The 25,675-nt window shown below is 35.2% G+C and overlaps 1 protein-coding gene across 2 annotated transcripts in view; it reads left to right on the plus strand.

The window, feature by feature from the left end:
• The window catches only part of LOC133525047 (N-alpha-acetyltransferase 15, NatA auxiliary subunit-like), a 100,468-nt gene that overhangs the window by 16,432 nt on the left and 58,361 nt on the right, over positions 1-25,675 (plus strand). The gene's annotated exons all lie outside the window — the stretch shown is intronic.

Genomic DNA, 25,675 nt, shown 5'->3' on the forward strand with positions numbered 1-25,675 from the left:
TTAATTTATTGGCATTACCTATGTCGTTGACAACACGGCCACGCGTATCTGATAAGGATCGTTTGGTCCTTCCTTTGGGTATCGTCTAAACCAGGGGTCTCCAAACTTTTTGACCTGAGGGCCATATTGCACCTTAAACTTTTACGCGCGGGCCACTATATTTGCTGTTAGGAACAGTTCCACTCTCAATGAATGCTGAACCCCTGGAGTCTGGGATCCGTTTGGCAACTTCTCGTGGGCCGTAACGTGGGCTGTCGTATAAGGTGTCCGCGGGCCGGGGTTTGGAGACCCCTGGTCTAAACCAATACTTTCCGATGAGTGAGCAATGTTATTCCACCACTCCACCACTCCACCACTTCCACCTGTATCACAATCAACGCTTTACTCCAATAAGCAATTAAACAGCGTATAACAGGTTATGTAACGTGTCATCGACACCGCGTCCTCGTAAGGTCGCCCGGAGAACCCCCAATTTGCATAATGGACTGTGTACAGAAACATTTTACAGTTGTTTTTTACGCGTCCCGGATCTTGGGAGTGCATTCCGTTGTGAAGTGTAGCCGATATTTAGAGCAGTCAGGTTTTCAATTTTGAAAATAGGTATAATTTCTGCTTTTCGTGTACTGCTGTTCCATTGCTGAACAATTAACTTTCCTCTTTCTACTCCGACCTATTTATTATATCTAGTATTTATTGGTACCTAGCACATTTCGGTCACTTGCGGATAAATTATCCGACAACTTGATGTATTTCCCATTGCACACAGATGAGAATAGGTGTTTTTATATAAATCATTCCCATTTGTCCTTCATCATGTATGGCGACGGTCACGTGGGGCGGGGTCAAATAGGAATACACAAACACATTTTATCAAATGATATCAAATTTGTTAATAACTATCTTCTCGTAGGCATTTAAATGCTAATTCAGACTGCGGGGATCTTTTTGTCAAATAAATATCGGTTTTTAGAACACAGTTTTGACCTTTAAAATCGCAATTTTGTACAATGATATTCTATTAGGTATTTCTAGCGTCTTCTTGACACCCACTTAGCAAAACGCACTCATTGATATGATAAGCATTTCCTTTTATTTCCTAAACGATCTAGCACTTTTATTGACCTTTAGAAGTCTATAAAAAACCAAACTAGAAGACGTTCTTATTGGCGCCACACGTATTTTCCGCAGTAATATTTTATATTTTTCTTCGAATCGTGTTTTGGGTGGCGACGGTGTGGCGGCTCTTTGGACATTCCATAACTTTAATATTTACCACCTTTGGCGCGAAGGCTCCGTTTTGTTATTATTATACTTTAAAAACACTTAGTGAGGAGGATTTTATAGAGGCAAATGAATATTATAATTAATGTATCAGAGAGTATAAGATCTCAAACTATGTAGAGTTTTTGTTGGTAAATCATAGTAAACACGAATAAAAAAGATTTCATTATGAAACACATTTAAGGCACTAATTAGACACTTAGTTGTGAGAAAAATATTTCAGTAAGATACATACCTATCGTCTATTATTTACCGTTCCGACAACGGTTCGGATACGATTGCAAAGATGTATTGTTCTTCAATACGCATATTTTAAATGATTAATTAATTTAAAAATTTCAACTTTTCGTAACAACTCCCTTAGTTTCAAACCTTATGGCTTTTTTTTCTCAGCGGGCGCCCTATGGCCTTATAAGTTTACTCATTTGTTCTGAATGCGGACGAGATGCTTGCTTCGCGAGGAATGCGATGACAGTTGAACGTCGATCGATCATGACGTTATCGAAAAATTATTTTATTTGCATAGCGACCGTATGACGGTAATCGTTTATTTGATTTGACCAAATGCAGATTCTGTGATGGTTAGGGTTTCCATGTTTGTTATGTTCATGCCTGGTTTTTTAGTGGATTTTGATATATTTGTGAAAACTACCTTCGCTACTTACAGCATAACGGCGTATAATAAAATCGGCGTTTAACTTGTAATAATTGTTGTATTGATATTTTTTAATAAATAGCTCTTCCTGAACATCTTTTACTAGCCCTGCCTGTATGTACATTAACTTAATGTTTTGACTCAAAAATCACCATCGACTCAAGTCCTTTATAATACTTTTAGGCCAGACAACGAATGTTCAAAAAAAGTTATAGAGGGAAATAGAGGGAACTAATCCAAAAAGTTACGGAGTCAAAAATTGTGTTCCAAGCATTTCCCTCTATGCCTTCTTATTGCTTGGCCTATTGCCGGACAAAGCTTCTCTTTTCCAAAATTAAATAGTTTTATAAAAGTAATCTTTAACCATTAATTCTCGCCAGAAGGTAAAAATGCACGGTGTAAAAGCAATTCTTTGTAACACCTCAATTTCCGATATGGCGCCCCGGTCACTTAAATTATGTAACCGAATATTCATGTCGATAGGTGCAACGCCTTTTCCACTTCCGCACGAGGTTACAGACTCGATGTTATCGATAGAATCGATTTTACATTGTCTGTGCCATTTCTCATTATTGACCTGACTCGATTCTTTTTTGATATCTTTATCCGTAGCTTCCGCTGTTTGGTAATCCTTGCTCTTTAATTTGTTACGTCAGTTGTGATAATATAGCAGGTGTGTGTTTTTCTGTAATAATGCTTACTAATCAATTCTCATCTAAATTCGCGACGGAGGTTAAATATTCCGTGACGCGAGCAAGGATGCTCTATTAATTCTCGAACAGATTCGTTGTAGTTATGTTTATCATGTAAATAAGTTTATTTTGACCGTACGAGGTGTGTGGAATTCTTTTCATATGACGATATTTATATTTGACGTAAAAACTAACTGGTTTGATAAATTACTAAGAGGCAAGTCGCAATAGATTGGAAATTATAATATCTCTATAATCTAGAACATTTACATTCAACCTAACATTATACTCGTAACATTTTATTTATAGTTCATATCTGTATTCATAAAACTTATATGCTCTGAGCTTATATACGTATACTAGCTTCTGCCCGCCACTTCCTCTGCGTAGGAACATGATGATGATTGATAAAAATTAGGCCTTCAATTATTTTCCTACCAAATTGTATCTAAATCGGTTTAGCGGTTTAAGCGTGAAGAGGTCACAGAGTTAATTTTGCATGTATACTATTAGTGGGGATTAATATCGTAAGCAACTCTGATTCATTATTATCATATATGTATATTAATAATGTAATATGTAATCATACGGGGCGTGGGTGGGGCAGGCCCAGGAAGAGATGGCGAGACGACTTTGACACCTTCCTTAACAACTGGCCGGAGGAAGCACAAAATCGGGAGTTATGGAGAACTAGGGAAGAGGCCTTTGTCCAGCAGTGGGACACTCAAATAGGCTGAGAAAAAAAAAGATAAAAAATCATACATCTTACATACGTTTCACTGCTGGGCAGACAGACAGATTTACTTTCTCATGTATAATATTAGTAAGGATATATACACGGTGTACTGAAACCGAAAGATTTTAACAGTGTATTCCTGATCACATTTAGAGAATTAAACGTCATATAAACTTTTCTGGATTTCGCCTAGTTTCAGAGTGAATAAAAAACCAATTTAAAAAAAAACATCTTATTGTAACTTAGTCCAAAACGCCTTTTTGATGGTGATGGTATCATTATGGGGCGTAGTCTAAATATCCTTATTGATAGATGTCAAAAAGTGACAAGTAACCTTTACAAAAACTAGGTTTTAAAAAACCAAATAGTAAAAATTCCTTTTCCGTGCCAGTTTTACTATAATATTATACATACAAAAACTTTGAAATAATGCTACAAAAATTTTATTTTGGCGAAATTTACTTAAAGTTATTAATATAAATATAACATTTTTTCTTTCTTTTGGCCTCAGAAGTGGGTGGTTAAAATCTTTCGGGTTCCTCGTGTTACACCGTGTATATATATGTATATATCCTATTATCATAAAAATATATTTTGAATAGTAACAGGGTATTCAGATCAAGGTTTCTAAAAAAATTCAACTTCCGTGGATGTATAGTTGTGTGAATTCGTGTGCGCTAATTTAATATCAATACGTAATTTCGCTCAGAATAACTTTCCTTCACCCACATCTGCCATTTGACATTCATGATTTCAGAATATTACGTCTTTATTTATAATGTCAAGTTTATAAGCGTCAGAATGGTCATCTTCGGGTTTCTTAGTATTTGTCGTGACGCCTGCCAAGCCCTTTATGAATCAATGTTGTAATTCTAGTATTACTGGTTTTCTGCTTATTCTTATTTTGAGTCTCGACGTTTTGTATACGTAATTCACGTCTTTGGATTACATTTTCTTCGAATTGTTTTGAGGGGCAGAGTTACGTTTAGTCTTGTTGTCGAGAAAAAATACGTATAAGACTTAGGGAAATGTTAGTATTAGGACTGCTACGTTAAACTTCACAGTACACGGGTATTAATTGATGGTCCATCTAGGGTTCAAGCTAATTTTGTTGTAAATACTAACGGTATTAAATATCCAATGGAAAGTAAACCATAAATGGCTCAACAATTAAAGTCCGTGACTGTACAATATCCCAAATAGTTAGGTTTCGCCAGGGAACGAAAATAACCTTATTGTCTTTGGACTGGATCTGAGGCCTTGATAATTAGCCATCCACCTTCACCATTCTAGTGATTCAATATAAACATATTGGCCTAAGTCAACCATCATGTTATTTTTTTAGGTATACATTTTAGTTTTGTAGGTAGTTTAAATCTTAGGTTACATTTTATTCTAAGTTTGTTATTATTTAAGTGTATTTTTTGTTTTAATAAATCTCTCCATATAAAACTAAAAATATAAATGATGGTTCTGATGTCCTTTATATCCAAATAACTTGTTCATATATTTAAAATTGTATGAACTTACCTGTATATCCATATTTACATTTAAGGTTTCCAAAATTACCTGAATACAATTTTGGAAACTGTGTAATCCCTAAAATAATTTAAAATTACTAAACTTATATGTACATTCATTTGTAATAAGAGTCCCCTTTCGGAACTATCTGTCACTTTTTTTTTCCTTTCGGAATTACCTTGCTTCCTTTCAATAACTAACGCATACATTTCTTTTTGCAGGTCAGTGAACAACTCCTTATCTTTATTAAGGTACGTCCATACAATCTAAAATTGAATTGGATAATTGATTCTCATCCTAGAGGTTAATTAAGACTGCATGTTCGCACTATGATACATTTAATTCTATTGTTATGTTCTTCTGAACCTTTTCCCATGCAGTGTTGCAATTCGGGACCTCGCCCTGGTTTTTGCGCGAATTTAGCGGTGTTAGCACCCTCGGAGCACTTAGTACGGGCGGCGATGAGTAACTTTTTAATTGTCTTATGAAATTATGCTACATACCACTATTGGAACATACCAATTGTTTGGTTGCTAATTGGAATGTAGCTTTTGTTATTGGAATTTGATTAAATATGGTCCAAGTTGCGGCATTCGAAAACAATATTTATTTTACTTACCTTTAGTTTACAATTGAATAATTTCCAGGAAGTTCTTGTCTAATATTGTTTGGTAAGTCGAGGTCAGACTCGTTTACCTATTATCATTTAAATGTCAACTGTCTTAACGTGTTATTCACATTTATTCAATGCGGTGAGAATTTTAATCTTCTTATTTTAAATAGTTTTGTCTAGTTATTTTCTTGATTATGATTACACAGAACCAATTCAGAATAATATCAAAATATGAAATATTCACTATCCGTTTTTAATAAGATACGACATCAGTAGACAGCTCTGAATCCTCTCATCATATCAGCCGTAACACGTGCACTGCTGGACATATATCTTATTGCGGGTTTTGTCCTGCTGCGTTTTCCGGTCGGTTTTCTAAGTCCTCTGTCTGTACCATCGTTAAACAAAAGCAACTCATCGCTCAAACTGATGCCATACCTCACTTATGCAAGTCCAATTATCATACTTCCAAAGAAAACCCTTACGGACGAGTGAATGACCTTTAGGTCAGAAGACCTACATTTCGAAATTAAAGCACTTGTGAAACGCATTTTTGAGAAGTCGACCATTTTTATAACTGACTTCTTTTGGTTTATTGCCTCAAAGTAAATGATGTTAATTCCTTATGTCAGCATACCTTACGACCTTTGTAAAGAGGGTACTGTTATGAATATTGTAATCCGCTCCAGTTATTCATAAGGTATGTATTGTTCAATGTACAAAGTTCTTTAAAATTGTATAAGACAAATATGGATTATACTCGTACTATTAGTTTCTGATTTCTTGTCGAAAATTGATCTATATAATAACGCAGGGGTAAAATTCGTCGTTACGAAAAATATGTTGTTTGACGTAATATATACTGTATTTAATAGTCAACACGAATGTTGATTTTAGTATTTAACATAAACTTTTAGAAGCAAAACCTTCGATTTAAATAAAATTTAACGAGTTTTTATTGCCTATAAAACTGTTTTGTTTTTTGGTGTTAATGAGTTAATGAAGAAACTGAATAATTATGTATGTCGGCAGCAGTTTTTAGACTGTACACTTTTCCATAAATTAAAAGTTTAATGTACAAACCGGCATACCGAGTCTTTGAAAAATAATAATAAACATTTTTGGCGTACGATTTAACTGGATTATTCCTTCCCGGAACTTAATACATGCGGATAAAATATGTTCTATATGATTAATTGACAACCGAGATAGTAAACAGCAATCAAAATACCCCATAATTTCTCACCTATCATTGTCCTTACTTATTCATAACGGCGCAAAATTCCAAGGTCGTTGCACTGTAGAGATTACGGATTTGGCCCGCCGGCTCCGAAGTATGCAAAACGGTATGAAAAATGCAAACTGCCGGATTTTACGCGGATACTCTTGGGTACCCCTGTACCCAAAACTTACTGAGACTGCGTTGGTGTGGCATGCCACTAGGCTCTTTTAGGTATTCCTCTTACTCATAGTATTTGGAATGTTACTTATGGCAAATTAATGTTGATTTGACCCCCTGTGTTAGCTTGCTAGTTTGACGTAGAACTATTTCCACTTAGGCAAATATTTGCTCACGATTAATCATCACGTAAATTTGTCTATTTGAAGGTTTTGCGTTACAGGTTTGAACCCTTTACGTAAATAGGCAACTTTTACGAAAAGAGTATTTAATTTTGACCACGTTTACTTATTTGAAAGTAGGCGTAATATCGGAATGTATATAACGTCATTAAGTACAATATTTCCCCACAATATTTTCATGCCCAATAGTCGAATGAGTAAAATGTACATAAGGTTCTATTAAAACTAAGTTATACACTAAAACATGCATTTTCCTCCATGACAGTCCTCCTATATGCATATGTTTGATCCTTTGACCTTCCTTATAGCTTCACAGACCCATTGACTTTTTTGGACACCCGCGTAATGGTCTTTGTCGCGACATGCTCCTTGTATTACTTGGTTGGATTGGCTGTTCTGATCACAAACATTATATGGGTATCTAATCTTCTTGATATAACATCGTGTTGCTATGTGGACAGTAAAGGAAAATTTAAATCTTGGTGATCACATTCTGTGTGAATGTTGATTGCTTTTTAATTTTGTGGTTTTACTTACGCGAACGAAGTGGTCAAGCTCAATCATGGTCAATTCCACACGATCGAACTTTTGACTTCCAGTAACGGTAATAAGCGAGAAGGGAAAAGTTTAGCGAGGAGCTTATGGAGTAAAAATCTTTTTTATATGGGTGTTTGTCCCATACCAATAATACAGATGAGTATGAGTAGTACAAAACAAAACAGAGTGGCATAAATTGAAGTCTCTATTAAGGAATTCTCCTTCAATTGCAATTAATAAACGCTAAGATAAATAGATAAGATATTCCTACAATAATAAGTCATTTGAAAAAGACGAGGTAGTTGATGTGGTTAATGTTGTGGCAAGCATTAACCTAGCTATGCTCATTCGTTTGACTTTTTTCGATTTTTTTATTAAACACCCATGACAGGTATGAATGTCTTTGCTAATCACAGAAATAAATGCCCTTACCGGGATTCAATCCCAAGAATAATATGACACTTCGTGTTTCAAATACCTGAGCAGCCTACTACGACAAACAATTAAAGTAAAGCTCATGATAAGACAGGAGAGAGGCCATTACGCAACGGACGTATCCAGTTCCTGCGGACGCTAGAAAGTGGTCTGGGACCACATAAGTCAGCTGAAGGGAAAGGGATCGTGAGCAAAAACATCCGACGGAAAGAAACTGGATATGATTTTTGATGAGGGGAGTGAACGGATAGACGCCGTTATTGTCATAACTGTTAGACCTATTAGACCGTCTTAGATATCATATGTACTTTTTATTTTCAGGGATCGTGGTAAAAAAAATTGCTTTAGGCTTAAACAGATCATTCTCTTACGACAAAACTGCCTAGGTATTAATATTGGGCTTAATTTAAAATTAAATGTTCAAGTACCTTTTATTTAACTTCGCGCACATAAATGAATAAGTATAAAATTAAAAAGCTTTCATTTCGGACAAGATCAATATTATTTTACAGCATAAATAAATTACAAAACACAAACAATAAAGGTCCAAAGGTAAAACACAATAAATACATTATTCATTAGTTATTCAGAAAAATTGGCGTCTTTTCTGTGGACATTACAAAATTCAACGATTTGGATACATATTTCTATCACTTCATCATACAAATTTTAAGAAGTAGAAGGTTTTGAAAGGGTTTGGGATAAAGTACGAATTTTAAAGTCCGTTTATTTCATAATGAGCACAGGAAACTTACTAAAAAGTTTATGAACATTAAAACTACTGAATTTAAAGTTATTATGTCCGAAAGAATGATACCTAATTTAGTCTTTTAGATATAAGTGAAAGATATATTGACAAGTATTTTTTCTCTTTAATTTTTCTAAGAAAATCTACACTCAGTGCACTAATTGATTATCGGGAAAATCATCTCAGATCATAACCTCACTGACCGTAGATAACCGTCTCGATATCTTGGTATAACGCCAACTAGTCACGTTTTGTTGTTAATCAGAATAATCAAAGGAGACGTGCCTTATATATCTGTTCCTCAGAATCAGTACGTCTGATATACACGATATTCCTTAATTCATACAATCTATTGGAGCCAATGGACGTTAGCTTTATCAACCCATGTTATTAGAATATGATCACGTGTAGTTTCTAAGATTAGCTGGAATTTACATATATAAACCGATATGAATGCCGCAGGCGCCTTGTGCTAAATTAAATTAATGCGCTAGATGTCTCTGTCGTAGATATGGAAAATTTCGGGACAAACTTGTGTATGGGTAAAAGACGATATGAGAGTAACGTTAAATTTGATTTTTATTAGTATCACAGAATAGTTCACGTAAACATGCGAAAATATCAATATAACACTACCTAATTGAATTATCATATTATGAATGAAATATGCTGTTATCATCTTGGTTATTTACTGTTGGGACTAGAATATAGTCAACAATTACAGTTCTTTCTTATCAGACAGTAGCTCCCTGGCGCCAATGAACTTCGATCGGAATGCCTTAGGGTTCCGTAGCCAAATGGCAAAAAATAGAACCCTTATAGATTCGTCATGTCCGTCTGTCTGTCCGTTTATTTTCTAATGTTTTGTTGTAGCGTATCATATTAATAGCAACTGTTTGAAGCAATATACTATCCCATATTTGCTTCAAAGTTTATTGTCTTCGGGATATTTGGCATCAAAGTTGAACAATTTTGTTCCACAAAAATTATGGCCAAAAAACTGGTTTTCTGTTGGCCATAATTTTTCATCTAACCGCCTGTAAACGTAAATACGTTCGATAAAACTTTATTGTATGGGAAGTTCCATAGTTATTTGTAACCGTAATCTGACCGTCGATTGTGACTGATGCAACCGGCCCCTGGCCTGGACTGGTCTAGATTTTTTTTTCAGATTCCTACAGGATGCGTTTATTGTGGAGTTTTATATACATTTTCAGGTTTTTTCGCCGTAAAATAAAGTCACTTAACAATCTACTCGCACACTTCTTGCATATGATTTTAAAATAACAATGCTTAGTTAAGAAAGTTGCTTATTTGAATTAATCTCGTATAAAATATATCATAAGTACAGTACACGACAGCCAAATACTCGGCTAACATTGACATTGATCGTAGATTACGCGGTCCGTCGAGTAAATCAAACGCCGATCGTAAACTTCGATCGTGCGTGAAGACTTTTTATGCTTATGTGTATATGAGACATTTAAAAACCGCTATTAATTAGGAACTTAAACTTAGGAAAATGTTTTGTTTGTTTCTTCTTCATAAACTTCTCGTACTTTTAACTTGTAAGGGGTATTTCGTGAAAAAAAATTGATACAGTAGGCACACGAATCCGAGATATACAAGAATATAGTTTTTGATTGTTTAAGGTAACTTCAAAACTTGTTGCACAAAACTGTTTTAATGATTTTTCACTGTTAAACTCCTAATTGCCAATTAACGGATATTTCACAATGTTGGTCACCCCAAGCTTCGCAGTGTGCATCAATAGATGTGCAAAGATAAAACTATTTTTATTTGATGTTAGTTAAAAGTATGCCCAAATCCGCATCTCCGCATTCCAACGCTTGCGTGCGCACGCGGCGCCGTCTCGACGACACTGGGTCGGGATTCCCGACCAACGTAAACACACAACTAATTTACAAACTTAAAACAATGGAATACGGTGCATTTTACTGTAGTGCTAAATGCTCGAGAGCCTCTTCCAATTTGGCGTTTTTTACAACTGTGACAAAGTTTATTTCGACTTTTCGACGTCAGTTGAAATTTAGCTCTAAGAAGCGTTAATAACGTTGATGTATGAAATGATAACTTCTAGAAGTGACAATCAAAGTAAGCAAGCGAATAGAAATAATGTTAGCGTACTTACATAACCATAAATATGACAGACTGCGGAAAAGGGCATGTATCACTTTTAGCTTTTTTTTTTCAACTAGTGAGAAACGAATTTAAACCTTATCTTTCAACTGTAATATTGCTTTTACAGCGCCTGCCATGACCACTTTAGTGGCTCTTGGCGTTCAATGGGTTAAATTGTGTCACTATTTCATACGAACCAAGTAGGTATAAATGAGTTTTGCTTTTGAAATACTGACGTTTATTTTTTATTTTAGGTGTTTATTTAAACAAATATGTAAGTAATTTGATTAATTTAATAGCCGTATAAAATATTTTTACAGAATTTTCAATCGTGGCTGAATGCCGGATAGGTCTGTGCCTTCGACGCCTAACCTGTCAAAGAATGACAATATGGCGGACGAATGTTTGAAATGTCACCGTATTTAAGAAATATTTCGCTTCGCAAGTGTGATGAAAAACATTGTGTCCGGGGGTATGAATAAATTTCACTTAGTCGTCGTCGTACACGTTTCACAAAGAAAGTGTTCAACGAGGTACTGATTAATGTTAATATTTGTAAAGTGTCACGTGAGAATTTATGTCGTGACCTGTGTACCTATTTATTTTCTATTTTCGCATGATTAGTGCTAAACTTATGACCTTTTACATTAATCACAGTATTGTTCAGCGCTAGATAACTAACTTAACTTTTTATTTTTATTTTTTTTAATTGTCGATTGATAATGACTTTAATGACTGAAAATGATTGATGGTTTCGTCAAAAACAAAATTGCTAAATATGTGACATCACACTAGGGGGACGTGGTTACCAAATCTGACCAGGTGTGACAAGGAGGTCAAAAAATCATCAAATATGTGTGACGTAATTAATGGATGACGTGAATAATGGACCCCGTATGTCTATTTCAAATACAATCCACTTTTGTCTAAATATTATTTGTGTCTGCCAATCTTAACCTTTTTAAAGTTTTTAAATCCACGTCAAAAGTGGATTTGATTATGACTGACTTATTTTGTTAATAATACCGATTCGGTGAATAATTCAAAAGGCGTGATTAATGTTGGGTCGAATATAAACAAGCTATAAAATCCGGCCCGCTATGGATCCGCCGACTTCTGTATTAACATATTTAGCATACCACATAAAACTTTGTTTTTACTTTGTTTCTTGTATAGGTAGTCGTAGCTCGCATGACTACAAAAAAGCAAGCACGTGCAACTAGCAAGTGCGTGCGTTTTAGTGAACGAATAACTTTATGCCTTATGTCGCTCTTATTGCGGATTGAATATATCGACAACGTTATATGTAGGTAAATATATTTAGAAACAAAAACTGAAGTTCAATTGTGTTTATATTCCAAGGAAAAGTGGGATAATGTAGAACAAAGTTAGATTATTATGTTTCTCTCCGTTAAACTAAAAACACTTTAAATCCTAAATATTAAGATATACTGGCAGACTAGGCCACCTACATTTAATTATATTGGCAATTCTCTTATGTACTGAGCCCTACCGCGAAAACCGAAATTTCGTTATCTGCCCACTATCACTCTTGCATATTCGAGCAGATCTGTCACTAATTATGCCTTAATTGGAGGGCTTCGAGCCGAATGTCACTAAATCTCAGGTTTTTTGGCAAATATTCCTTTTTTTCTTTGGGCAAAAGTTGTGTATGAAATTGAGGGAATCAGATTAATTAAATTGATCTAAAATATGTTTTTATTTTAAATATGCCAAAACATGACACAATTCTTGTATATAGAAAAATATTGAATTGTATTGAATTGATATAAAAAATGTTATTAATAAATTCTCATTTTTTCATTTTTCATATGTGTAAAATTATTTAGCGGTTATTGATATATTAAAGATTCGGTCCTGTTCGTCTGTACCTGTACTACTCTTAATAAAAATATTAAAACAAATTGGGTTTTGTTACTTTTTTTTTATAAATTAAACGCATTTATTCTCAAAATATTAAAGATCTCACGTGAGATTAGGGGGAGAGGGACTTGGTCGAGAGAAATCTCACGACATCTCACTAAGGGCCAAAAAATCATCAAAAACACCTCACGTAATTAATGAACACCCCCAAAGATGGTCACAACTTGCGGTGTTCGCGGTATGGCCTCTGATGTCGACGATTATTTTATCGCATATTAGTTATGTCGTAAACACATGACGTGTTTCATCTTCTGAATAATATTGCAAATGCTTAGTTATGTATTCGATATTTGTTTTTGTTATTTTATTTGGATCATCAACCTTGGATCTTGACCCTAAGATATTGCTAATGTATAACCACCTACACAGAAACATAAAAACATACACAGGAATGTTGTTGATGTGTTGTTTCAGCTTTTGCAATAAAAGTCAAAAGTTCAATCTAAATAGCTGATTAGCTTTAGTTTTATATTACTTAAATTATAGTTTTAACATAATCTTGAAACGGAAACGACTGGTCCTTGAACTTCTAGAAACATGTGGATATTTTCGCTATTATTTTAATCTAGATTTTAATAACGTTCAATCCGCCTGAAAAAGTGGTTCGTTGGCCATTATCCAGTTCTAGCTAGTTTGACATATTTATTTATACTTATATTTGTCGGCACGTTTGGTCGACGCCCCGGGAGACCAAAGAGCTGGAGCTTCCTCTCCCAGCGTATATCCCTGGTAATACAGCGACGTAACGCGGCCAGCGTTATGGGTTTAATGCCGCAGACAGAGGGTTTAGAAGGGGAATTCCTTTTATAACTTTTTTTTTATTAGTATATCTTTTAGTTTTAATGTATTTAAAGTAATTCTGATAATTGAATTGTTATTTATTAAAAATAAACATTTGAAGAACGTCACATACAACATTCGATACTCGACTTAGTTATGGAAAACAGAGGTCATGCTGACCAGGCTTTGAGTTAAAAAAAAATCTTTTTTTACAGTCATATAATAAAAGTTGTTTCTAACATGATTATCACGATTGGTGGTTAGTATGGTTTCAGTGAAACTTTTGAAATACATTGAAACACGAATTAACACAAATGCATTTACCTACTAGAGTTAGGCCAAACTAAGTTAGCAGCGATTTTGATAGCCCAGGCTATTGCAAGTGATATTTTAAACGTCAAACTTCTATAAAATTATGACGTTTAAATAACACTTGCATATTCAGGGTTATAATCGCTGCTAACTTAGCTCGTACTACGCCATACATTATCTTTGCAAGAAACAAACATCGCTCCATGCTATCTCCTACGGGCATATTTCTTAGTTAAAAAAACAGACGTTGAAAACAGTAAAAATAGGATTATTTCGAACAAATTTGTACTAGACAGTCAAAGCATTTTTTTAATGTAAATGTGATCATAAGTGCTATGTTTTTTTAATGTATTTTTAGTACAGAACCCTTAAAAAATGTACCAAGAACTAGAACACCTCGACCTATGTCATGCACAACAATCATGTCTATTGTTAACATTAACAAGATGAAAGGTATCTGATTAGTCTAATTAGAAACCAGATAAAGCGAGGGAATATTTCACTTTCGATGTACGTATTTAGGGATTGCAAATCCGAATCTATTTCACCAAATCCGGATTTTCGGATAATTTTTACGCAGAAATCCGAACTTCGGATAAAATCCGGATTTAGGGAATTTTTTCTTGGTACTAAGAATAAATTGAAATATCATATATTTATATCATATCTTATGATCATTAACAAGTTATATTCATTACACAGTTATATTAATAACAAAAGTATCTTGGGGGTATCTTTAATAATTTTAATTAAGAATTCTACATCCTCACAACACTGAGATCAAAATTTATTGAGGGTTTTATCACATCTCCGCTACGGAACCTATACCGCAGTACCCCGTTACATATTTCACTGCGAAACATGACAGCATCGAGACCTAATCAAGAAAAAAAAAGCATAACCAGAACCGCACCTCACAGATTTGCCATTGTTTCACTCTCGGTCCGCCCAGGTATCGCGGAGAAACATGTAATACGGTACGCGGTGTCGTTTTAGTGGCAGTGGTAGAGATGTGTTAAAGTCCTAATCCCAAGAAGGGGGTAAGGCCTAAGGCCAGTGAGCGAGCGCTCGGGCAGCAGTGGCAGCACGGCCAGACAACTCGCTTGACGCGTATTTTCAGTAATCAGAACATTTTAATGGTGCAAAAAGCAATTGTATCATAGTTTGACAAAAATCCAAAAATTCGGATTTTGGTTTAAAAATCCGGATTTTGAAACGGCTTGAAAAATTGGCGGATAATCCGGATTTTCGAAGTTCGAATAATCCGGATTGCAATCCCTATACGTATTGTGTTCGGTAGGGAAACTGCTTTTTTCCTACTAATCGTTGCATGTGTAATACTTGCTACGAGGGAGGAGAGAAATGCCCACCTACCGGTGCATAAAGAGATAATGCTAGAAGGGGCATTATTATGATTTATTTAATTTCATCGAGGGGGGCGGGTTTAGGGTTGGCAACGCGCATGTAACTCCTCTGGAGTTGCAGGCGTACATAGGCTACGGAGACTGCTTATCATCAGGCGGGCCGTGTGCTTGTTTGCCACCGACGTAGTACTAAAAAAAAAAATTGATAAAATATATCATAAATAAAGAAGAATAAGAATAGAACTTGAACATAAAGTTGGTTTATAAATCAATGTGGTGAAGACGGTCTTCACTACAAGTTCTTAGGCGCTCCTAACTCTTGCGTTTGTACAGTCGCACTCTAACGCCTTGACAATAGAGGTGTGTTCAGGTATTTGTGAGCGCCTCGGCCGCTTCGATATATCTGATGGCGGCTGTACACATACTCCACTTATAAAATGTCGGTAGAGCAGAAGGAGCAAATGTCTTCCTTTCTGACAGTGTCTGAGTGATGTACGTATAATACGAGAGTCCGTCAGAAGTTAGCTCTATTTTTATTTGATTTAGACTTTATTGCACGAAATAAAATTGTACAAATGGTAGACTTAATGCCTTATGGCATGCTCTACCAGTCAACCGTTGGGTCAAACAGAAACTTGTAGTTAGTGCGGGATTGTAAATATTACCCTGACGGAATTGCAACCAAAAAACTTATAGGTATGCCGGTTTTTCCCACATAGACCTTAAATAAATTTTAAAAAGTTACGAAAACATATTTTATCATTAATATTTATGTCCACTGTTGTTGGTGAATAATTCAGATTTTGAGTAGGTATTGATTAATTTGTCAAATCTAGTTTTGTTACACGTGCAAATAAATTCTTTCCAGAGAACTAGTTTTGTTTTCGAGAACAAGATATTATAAAATTGTTAGGCCTTATGTTGTAGTATGATATTTTTCGTAGATATAGTTCGTGTCAAATCTAACCTTTAATAACATGACAATACGAGTCAACGCCACGCGTCTTCGTGAATGACACGATCTATATCATAAATTTAATTCTTATCAAGAACATTAACATCATCCTGCAGTTTTTGGGTGTTATATGAGACATAATATTGTAGCTATTAGAATATATATTCATAATTGACCGACGTTGATTTGTTATTTGCCACCGAGTTACGAAATCGCTTATAATATTATGTTTCGTTTCCAATTGTTTTCGTCGCTGAAATGTTGTTAATTAGTAGCCGATGGTAGGTCAACAGTCATATCAGCATTGTTTTTTTTTATATCTTTATTGGAACGAAGTTCCTTATCGCACGGACTTGGTGGATGGGGGCTAGGCGAACAAAAAGTGTAAGATTTTTCCGTCACTAGTTCCAACTGAGTATTCCACGACATTCACGAATTTTTTAGTACCTAACTGGCTTTTGTCCGCCACTGAGTATGCGTACAATGATGATTTCCGTGATACAAACTTTTCAATGTCCTTTTCCGAAACTCAAACTGACTCCATACCAATTTCAACTACGTAAATTGGTTGAGCGGTTTAAGTGCGAAAAGGTACTGACAGACAGACGGAAGTTACTTCCATATTTAAAATATTAGTAGGGGTTGTGTACCAGATTACATCGAAGCTTATTTCCTTCGGCTAGTTCACTTTTTTACTAATTTGTAACGGGTACTTGTATAACGCTTATGTATGACTGTATTCATATCTATTTTGTCTGAAATACTTTTAAATCTCCGTTTTAAATATCCGTGTCCACTCTGCCCCTGCATTTGTATTAATCTGACGCCATGCCGTATTGTGATGTTAAAAGATAACAGTACCGCCGAATTTCATTAAGATTGGGATCTGAATACAACCTTGATGTTACATAAGTTCAGATTAGAATCAGGTCTATCCCGCCATGTGGACTATTGAGCGCCACTGGCTACTTCATTGTTGTAACATACGTTTGACTACTAAAGTTAATGGAAAAGTTTTATTGAATCCAATATGCTTTCAATCGGTTCCCAACGAAACATCGAGGTATCACGACAATTGTTTCTTCAATTCGACACGCTTGCTTGTAGATTGTAGGAAATAATAACACCCAGAAATACTGAGCTACAAAAATGTTACCGCGGGCACATTGGATTTTAATTAATCAGTAACTGCCCTTTCTGACGGAGCTATTGAGTTTGTTAATGCTACATCGCTTTATGTTTTCCATCTTATCCACTAATAACTTCAAAAAGATTATCATCCGTCTGTATGATTATTACCTCTGTATCTTCCATTACACCTGACATCCTAGCATCAAGTTTCTCACGGGAAGCGAGCAGCAACAATGAGCGGCCTCGACACTGACAATCAGATGATAACCCGACCACTTTCCACTTTCCCGAGGCTTCCCACAAGCGGACTCGTGAAAAGCAAGAAGCCGCCGGTGGAAATTATACCACTACTACCAGTAACTTATATTTTGTAGTGTTACTACCGTGGATGCATCATTAGTATAAACAGTATCATTCTGAATCGACCATGGGTCCAACTTATGCCTTTGCAAAAAGGCTTGCGAATTGTCCGTTAACAGTGTGGACGTTAGGTGAAAAAAATTCTATGGAATATTTAATTTGCCACGACGCAACATCCATGCCATCTTTCGCACAGGACTAATTCTATTCAGTAGGATGAAAAGTTCTTTATGAGTATAATTTGGTTAGATTAACATTTCTTTGCGAAAAATCTATACCTAGAACAATTGATTTCAATGTTTTATGTATTGCAACGATGATTTTCGATGTTACCTTCTAAAATCAGTTAGTAACCCCACTCATCTAACACCTTTTGGCCTTCTAATCTGATAAGGCCAAGAAATGTTTCACTCGAGCGCAGTTCTTAAGTTAACTTCACTACACAGTTCAATAAATCACCATAATAGCCTACTATTCCGAACTCGCACCGCTTTATCATCAATCGAGAATTTATAGTAAAGTGTCGGGATATCATAACTTACGGCCACTTAGACTTAATATCGGCGGAGAACATCCATCTCAGTTACCAACGCGACAGTTGTGCCAAATATGTCACAGGTTTCACTTATGAAAATATCTTAGACCTTACTTTCTACACAATTACTGCTAACTGCATAAAGTTCAATTAACATAGATATCGATACCCTTTCTGGAATGATAAAGCCGTTTATAGTTTAATACCGGACGTGGCAACGGATACTGGAGAATGTATTTCACACGTTTTGTACATAATTCGCAATCAAATGCTATTCCCATAAACCTTCGAGCATGATCGTTAACTTTTACTTGTGAAGGATATAGAATTATATACAAGCAATAGTAAATTTAGTTTGTTTTACTTTAAACACCTTATCTTAATAATTTTCATCAATACCAACAATGCAAGGTATTCTTACTAGCTTTCGTGGTGACATCTCTTATTAAAATGAATAGGCAATACTAGGGCCTACGATTTTAATCATACACTGTATCTTTATTTTTATAAAACCATATTGATATTTGGAGGCATTAAAACATAATTCTACACTCGCAGATTACATATCGGTTTGTTTTTCTTACTCCAGCAGGTGCTTTACATTTCCGTCCACATTTCAACACCTAATCACTGCACGCGGCCAGCCGGTACCTGCACATTTTCTCGGTTTGTTGCGTTACGAATACGATCACTTACTATTACAGTGGTCCGTGTAATCTACATCGTTCTACATTTCGCTACTGCATTGGATTATTATAGTACAACTTCGAGGTAAACTTAAAATGATACTCGAAAGTACGAGTACCTATGCTTTTTCTGTTGTGCAAACAAATTCGTCCATAACATAGTCGTAAAAATCGGAGCGTATGACAAGTAAAAATTGGGTTAAGGTACCTAATATGTATATAAATGTTTTTTACCTTCATCCAAAATAGGTGAAACTTGCAAGTGAAACTTGAAGTTACCAAGCAGTCCAGTTTTTCTACTGCTTTTAAAACTCAAATCAATAACAATTGCCAAAGATAGAAACTTGCAGATTTAGCAAGAGTTTTTGGTATTTCAATATTATCACGTCATCTAAATTTATTGACTCCATTTAAAGGAGCGGGCACTAATTGAGGCAATATATGACCGCGGCTGGCAAAACGTCCCACTTTGTCGCTTGCCATAAGGACGACTTGACAGGTTATATGTATAAAGATACAAGCAAATCTCGTCCTTATAGCAAGCGACAAAGTGGGACGTTTTGCCGGCCACGGCCACATATAAAGTTTATGCTTCTATAACTATCATTGCTTCTCAAATAACATAGTTCATTAGTATCCTATTGTGATTTGTTGCTTTATTGAAGCAATCATTTTGGAAACCCCGCTATGATAAACTAACTTGAAAAATATTTTCACGTCATATCGACATAACTATGTCTTAGGTATGCCTGACAAAGCACGTTCGTCGGTAGGTTTTTTTTTTCATACTCGGGAAAACCAATAGATACTCGATTGTTTATGCCATTTGCAAAATTATTTTGATAATTTTAACAACCTACTGTTGCATCATAAATGTTTTATTTATTACCATCTACTAATGCTGTTTTCATCTTATAAAAGATCACCGGCATCTTAAATGTTGTTTCTCATTAATTAACACGTTATTAATGATGCTAGTTTGCTAATCAAAGTTTACTAACGGACTATTAGATTACGCGTAATCTGTAGATCCGTGAGGTCGTTCTGTACGGTGTGGGGTCAAGTTCGAGACTTCCACATTCGCGATCTGCCGGCCGCATCCATTGACCCGTCGTGACCGACTGGGCACGGCCTGAGGCAAGATATTGAGGACGGCACCTAGTTCATGATTTGAACTTTGAGCTCTTTAGAAAATGCAATGGTTTTTGGCAATGGCAATGAAATAGCTCCCTTGCAAAACAATATCGTATTGTGGTTTAGCAAGTTTACAGTTTTCGCAGACTATTTGTGGTTTTTCATCAGAGAAGGGTCCTTATGTTTCAAGTGCAATAAGGTCCGTTCCATCTGAAATTCCATAAGAAATTCTGATCCTTATTTTTACATGAAGCATGCTTAGTCAGCGGTGACAGCATGGTTCTATTTTTATCACTTGTCACTATGCCCGTCACTTTCGCCCTTTCATACTTGTTAGAACGAACTAAGATATTGAGTTGTATATATAAGGGAGAAATATTCATGAGTGTTAAAAAGGAGCTTGCCTCAGCATAGTGATGCAGTGTATTTACTACAACGCTGGTTTTCAGGCAGACCCTTGATATATTATCCCTTACTCGCTGTTAGTCGGAAACTAAATAGCTTAGAGTTATGTTATTATGTTTGAGTGTACACTATATGTATTATAATTTGGACAAAACAAATGCTAGTGTGGTGTGAGCTGAAATGAAAAGTAACGTATATTAACTTATAAGATTGATAAGATAAGATAATATAAGATATAAATGCGTGTAAATATACTTAAAAAGGTAAAAATAAATAAATAAAGACATAAGGTGCATACTAATATGGTATCTAATCATAATAACTCGCAATGATAATTTTCGTTGTTGTCGTAAGTACCTTTTGTTGTAGTCTTATAATTAATATCAAGGTACTCGCACGTTCGATTTAACCGTAGGGCTTTATAGTCGGATAGCAATTACTGATTCGATGCGAGCATGAACGTTACTTTAGGTAACTATACATAGATAATAAAAATTGTTGATTTCATTAAAAGCTTTATTGGTCATTGTTATCTTACAACTATTAATAATATCGGTTTCTTTTGAACACTATTTACTTCTAGTTTATGTTCATGACCGTTGGTGTGTGAAAGCATACGTACAGTCGCCTAAGTAGACAGCCGGATGTAAGAATATTTCTAACCATGAACTTTACGGCCAGTCTCAGTTCATTCACTTCTCTTTTTGTGTGGGGAGAGTATATTCTTTTGTTGTCTATTTAGTTACCAGTTACCAAACAATTTATTTTCTCATGTACTTATAAATTAATTTTCTATAAAATGCCACTGTAACCTCGATCAATCTTCTGAATAAAAATAGCACCGGAAGAATTTGCAACAGTAACGCCATTATAAGATCAAAGATCGAATCCTGTTGTTCCATTGTTCTGCTTCAAATCAAGTCAACCGACTTATAACATACGACAATGACCTCGAATGTCACTATGTAAGTCTATTAGATCATACATTACACAAATGGTTAGTGCGAGATTACAATCTCCGACCGTGAATAGTTTAACTAATGTATTTTTAATTTAATCAATTTTTTTACTTTGTTCACGCGCCAACAGATCAATTTGCACCAATTGTTATCCTATAACTATTGACCTTTGCTTTACTACTGCCGCTTGCTCTGATTTTGCAAGAATTGAACGTAAGTAAAGTACCTTTAATATCTAGTGTATTTAGTTTAGCCAGCAAGCTTAACGACTTTACTTCAATTTGGTTGTTAAGTGACAGTGCGGTTCGCTATACAGGTAAAATCCATTTCATCATCCTTTTCTTCATTTTGTTTTTAGTTAACTAAACAAAAACGATTTGCATTTGAATCTGCATTGCTTTGAGTTGTTTCTTGGTCTTCCCCATTGTCAATGTGGGAACCAAATAAGTACTCTTATGAAGCAACAATTAGCAGAATGAATTTCTATAAAACAATGAGTTCTAATCATCTACAGTGTTTAGCATAAAACCTATGACGCTAAAAAAGAGTCATTTATTTTGAGAAAGCATTAGCAAAAACCAGCAAAAAAAAAAGAATGAGTTACTATTTACTTCATTGTTTGCTTCTTGTTACTTTCTATGATTTGCTTTTGACATAGAAGAGTCTTTAGTCTATACAAATTTAGTTCAGATAACTACTATTGAATACATTAAATTTGAATAATACAGTTGCTTTAACTAAAATTTTATTGATAGCTCAAAACATTAAAAATTGCTTTAATCCTTTTACATTTTTGACCAGCTAAGTTTTACGGCAAAATTTCTTTTCTTGCAAACCGTCGGCCATTGTAAGTATCAGGCATAATTTGATTCCGAAAAAGCTCGATGCTCAGATGTGAATCATTATGTAAGAAATAGTTCCCCCAATACGTTTGGCATTAGACGGCGACACTACGCAACCGATGCGCCGCGCGCGCCGTGAACTTGACCGATTCGGATGCTCCGGCGCCGGTCAGCCTTCTCTCAATATGGCGATCGCAATGCCGATGCCACACCGCACCGCACTGATCTTGATCTTCTCTATATTCAATGGAGATTTTGCAAGCTGTTTGGACTACCATTATTGAATGTATATAGATCTATATTTGGATGCTGTTGTTTGGTTGCCTTTGTGCACATTCAAAAGAAGCGCAGAGAGAAATTTCTGATATTTCCGATAATTGGTTTAGAAAACTTATTTGTCTCTAAATTCTCCTTTAAAATCTTGACTCCGAGACAACATGCGCAGTATTTGTGTTAAATAAGGGTCAAAATTACGCATGCGTGACATATCTTTGCATTTTGCGAAGGCAACGACTTTCGTTGGCCCACAAACTCGGTGGCGCTAGAAATCGTGACATGCACGAGCAAGTTCACAGTTTTACGGTTTTATTTGGCCCGTAATTATACTTGTGATTTATTGATATAGCTTTTTTGACCTCAGTTTTAGTTACATTGTAAAATTGTGAAGTTTTCTATCCGTCGCAATATCCGTTGAATGGGTGTTGGGTTTTACGAAGGTCTTTTGATGTTCGTGCATTTTAAACTCCGGGGAACGGCATTCTTAATACTATAACTTACTGTTCTGTTGTTTAAATTGGGGTAACAGGTTATTTTTTTTTATCGATGCTATTGAGTTTATTTAAAAAAATATAAGATTTATTTTAATGCATAGAAGAGCCTCCGTGTAACATATATACAAAAACCCTTTTTAATTTTGTGAAAATCGTTTATTCAAATTTAGATATTCCATGATAATTTTAGCTTTAGACATTAACCTGCGTTGTGCAGAATTTTATAGTATAACTTTTATTTTGGCAAATACTTACGGATTAAGAATGATAAATACTGAAAACACTGGCTCTTCCGGTTATCAGTGGACTTATTTCACTATAGCTACTTTTATTAAAGAACCAGCTTTGGCTGATAATGGCTGGTTGTAGCCTTTCTACACTCCAATGCATTAAAAAACGTCATTCACATTGATATTTCCATAGAAAATGACCCGTATTCATTGCTCTTGAGAACAACTAGCAACACTTTTGAGTGACCATCGGTGAACTTTATGTCTTTGTAATAAGGTTTACAAATAGTTTAACATTGTGGAGTATACATATGATATAAAGCACCATTTAGACGGTGCAAGAACTTGAATAAGATTTTTGTTACATTACGGTATTTGGCCGATCGACTGAATAGTTGAACTTCAAAATGGCGAAATCGTCTCAACAATTTTTTTGTTTTTTTACTCATCAGTGTTGTTTAAAGTGTATTATTGATAGCTTATTCATGCAGTGAACTAACCAAAGTGTGCAGATGAAGAATTAGTCTTGAAACGCGTTTAACCATCCTTTAGTTACCACCAGGCAATCCAGCGTGGCTATTTGTAAAGTACAGCTATCACTAAGCAACTACCGAACAACGTCATGCTCAACGAGCACACTTGAAATTGGAATTCCATTTTTTATGTTATTGTATAGTCAGCAATCGAGGCGCCTGATGAGAAGCGGTTATCGTCGCCCATGGACATAAGCAACATCATAGGAGCCACTTAAGCGTTGCTGACCCTTGAGAACCCTAAATACTCGCTTCTTGAAGAATCCCATGTCGTAGAGCAAAAAATACCTCAGCACGTTCTAGGAAGAAACGAGCGAGATGCCCGCTTATTCTTGGTGTGCCATGTATCTAAGAAGTGAGGATGAGCTTGATGAATTCATCATGAATGTGATGGAAGCCATTTTTAAAAGAGGTAGCAATGTATCGAATAAAGCATGAAAATTCTTGAGCCGTCTAAATGGGGCTTCAGTTTACCCGCTCAGTAAATTTCGTTGCGCCATGAATGCCATGATACACTTAACGCCAAGCGCGTTGGTCATGGACCCATGGTATTTGAAAGACAATTCTCATCGACCTTGCTCGCTCGTGGTTGTCGTAGCCTTTGCATGTGGGACCGCGTTTTGACACGGCTCTGGCTGACATTGTGTGACAGTTTTATGTATTAATATTGGGCTAAGTTTGGCACGAAGTCGGTTTTTTTAGGTAGGTGAAGTCATTATCTTAATGCTTTAATATTTAGACAACTTTACATACAAGTTAAAGAAATAACTTACTGATTTAATTAATATTACTCGTGAATTAATATTACTCGTACAACCTATTTGTACGTATTTTTAAGTATGTATTTTTATTAGTCAATGATTCTATAATAATTTTATTCGAATTTTAAATAACTTATTATTTTTAACTAAAGGTTTTTGCCATGTCTGTGTTCTTTTTATAAATGTTCAAATATTTTTGAATTGCTGCACTGATTTTAATTTACATATTTATTTTAAATTATGTCTTTTACATTGTTATGTGTTGGGCCTATGTTGTCTTTAATAAACGGTGTTATTATTAAGTTACTTCCACAACCGAAAATAATCCTACAACTACTCCTACGCGTAAACTTAAAAATCTTCGACAGTCTGCGAGACTACGGGGACAATGCCGTCCTCGAAACGTCGAAGGTAATTTTGAAGCTTAATTATACGCAATTAACCCTTTAACGGGCAAACTTTGATTTTATATGGCAATAATGACCACCTTATAACAATGATTATAAACTTCATTTAAAAATGACAGGGTTCAATTTTCCGTAATTTCTGATACTCGTCTGACCGTTAAAGGGTTAAATCAGTGTTCTACACACGTCCATCTCATCTCATTAAATCCTTAACTAAGTAATACTTAAACCTCCAATACATTAAGCCCAAACCCTTTTTCTGTTGTCGATAAGATCTATATCTATAATTACCTACATCAGTCAAATGAGCTGATGCGTTATACTTTGTTGTTTTTTAAATACTTGTAAAGTTTAGTACCGTAAAGCCAAATATCATCGATCAAGTGTGACTATTATTTGAATGTCGTAGTTCTAGGGCAAAATATGCTTATAATTGGAAGGAAAAACTAAGACGATAGGTACCAAAAAAGCTTGGTATGTATATGTAAATGTTCTTAAGTATTAAACTCGTGGACCAGAGTTTCAGCCCTGGACAGTTTTACGGTAATGAAATGCATTTTGTTTCTAGTCTAAACATAGCCTCCTCCATTTGTCAATAGTTCTTTGAACGTAAACATTCACTTGAG

The sequence above is a fragment of the Cydia pomonella genome, chromosome 14 (genome assembly GCF_033807575.1).
Source record: "Cydia pomonella isolate Wapato2018A chromosome 14, ilCydPomo1, whole genome shotgun sequence".
In the NCBI taxonomy this organism is placed as follows: domain Eukaryota; kingdom Metazoa; phylum Arthropoda; class Insecta; order Lepidoptera; family Tortricidae; genus Cydia; species Cydia pomonella.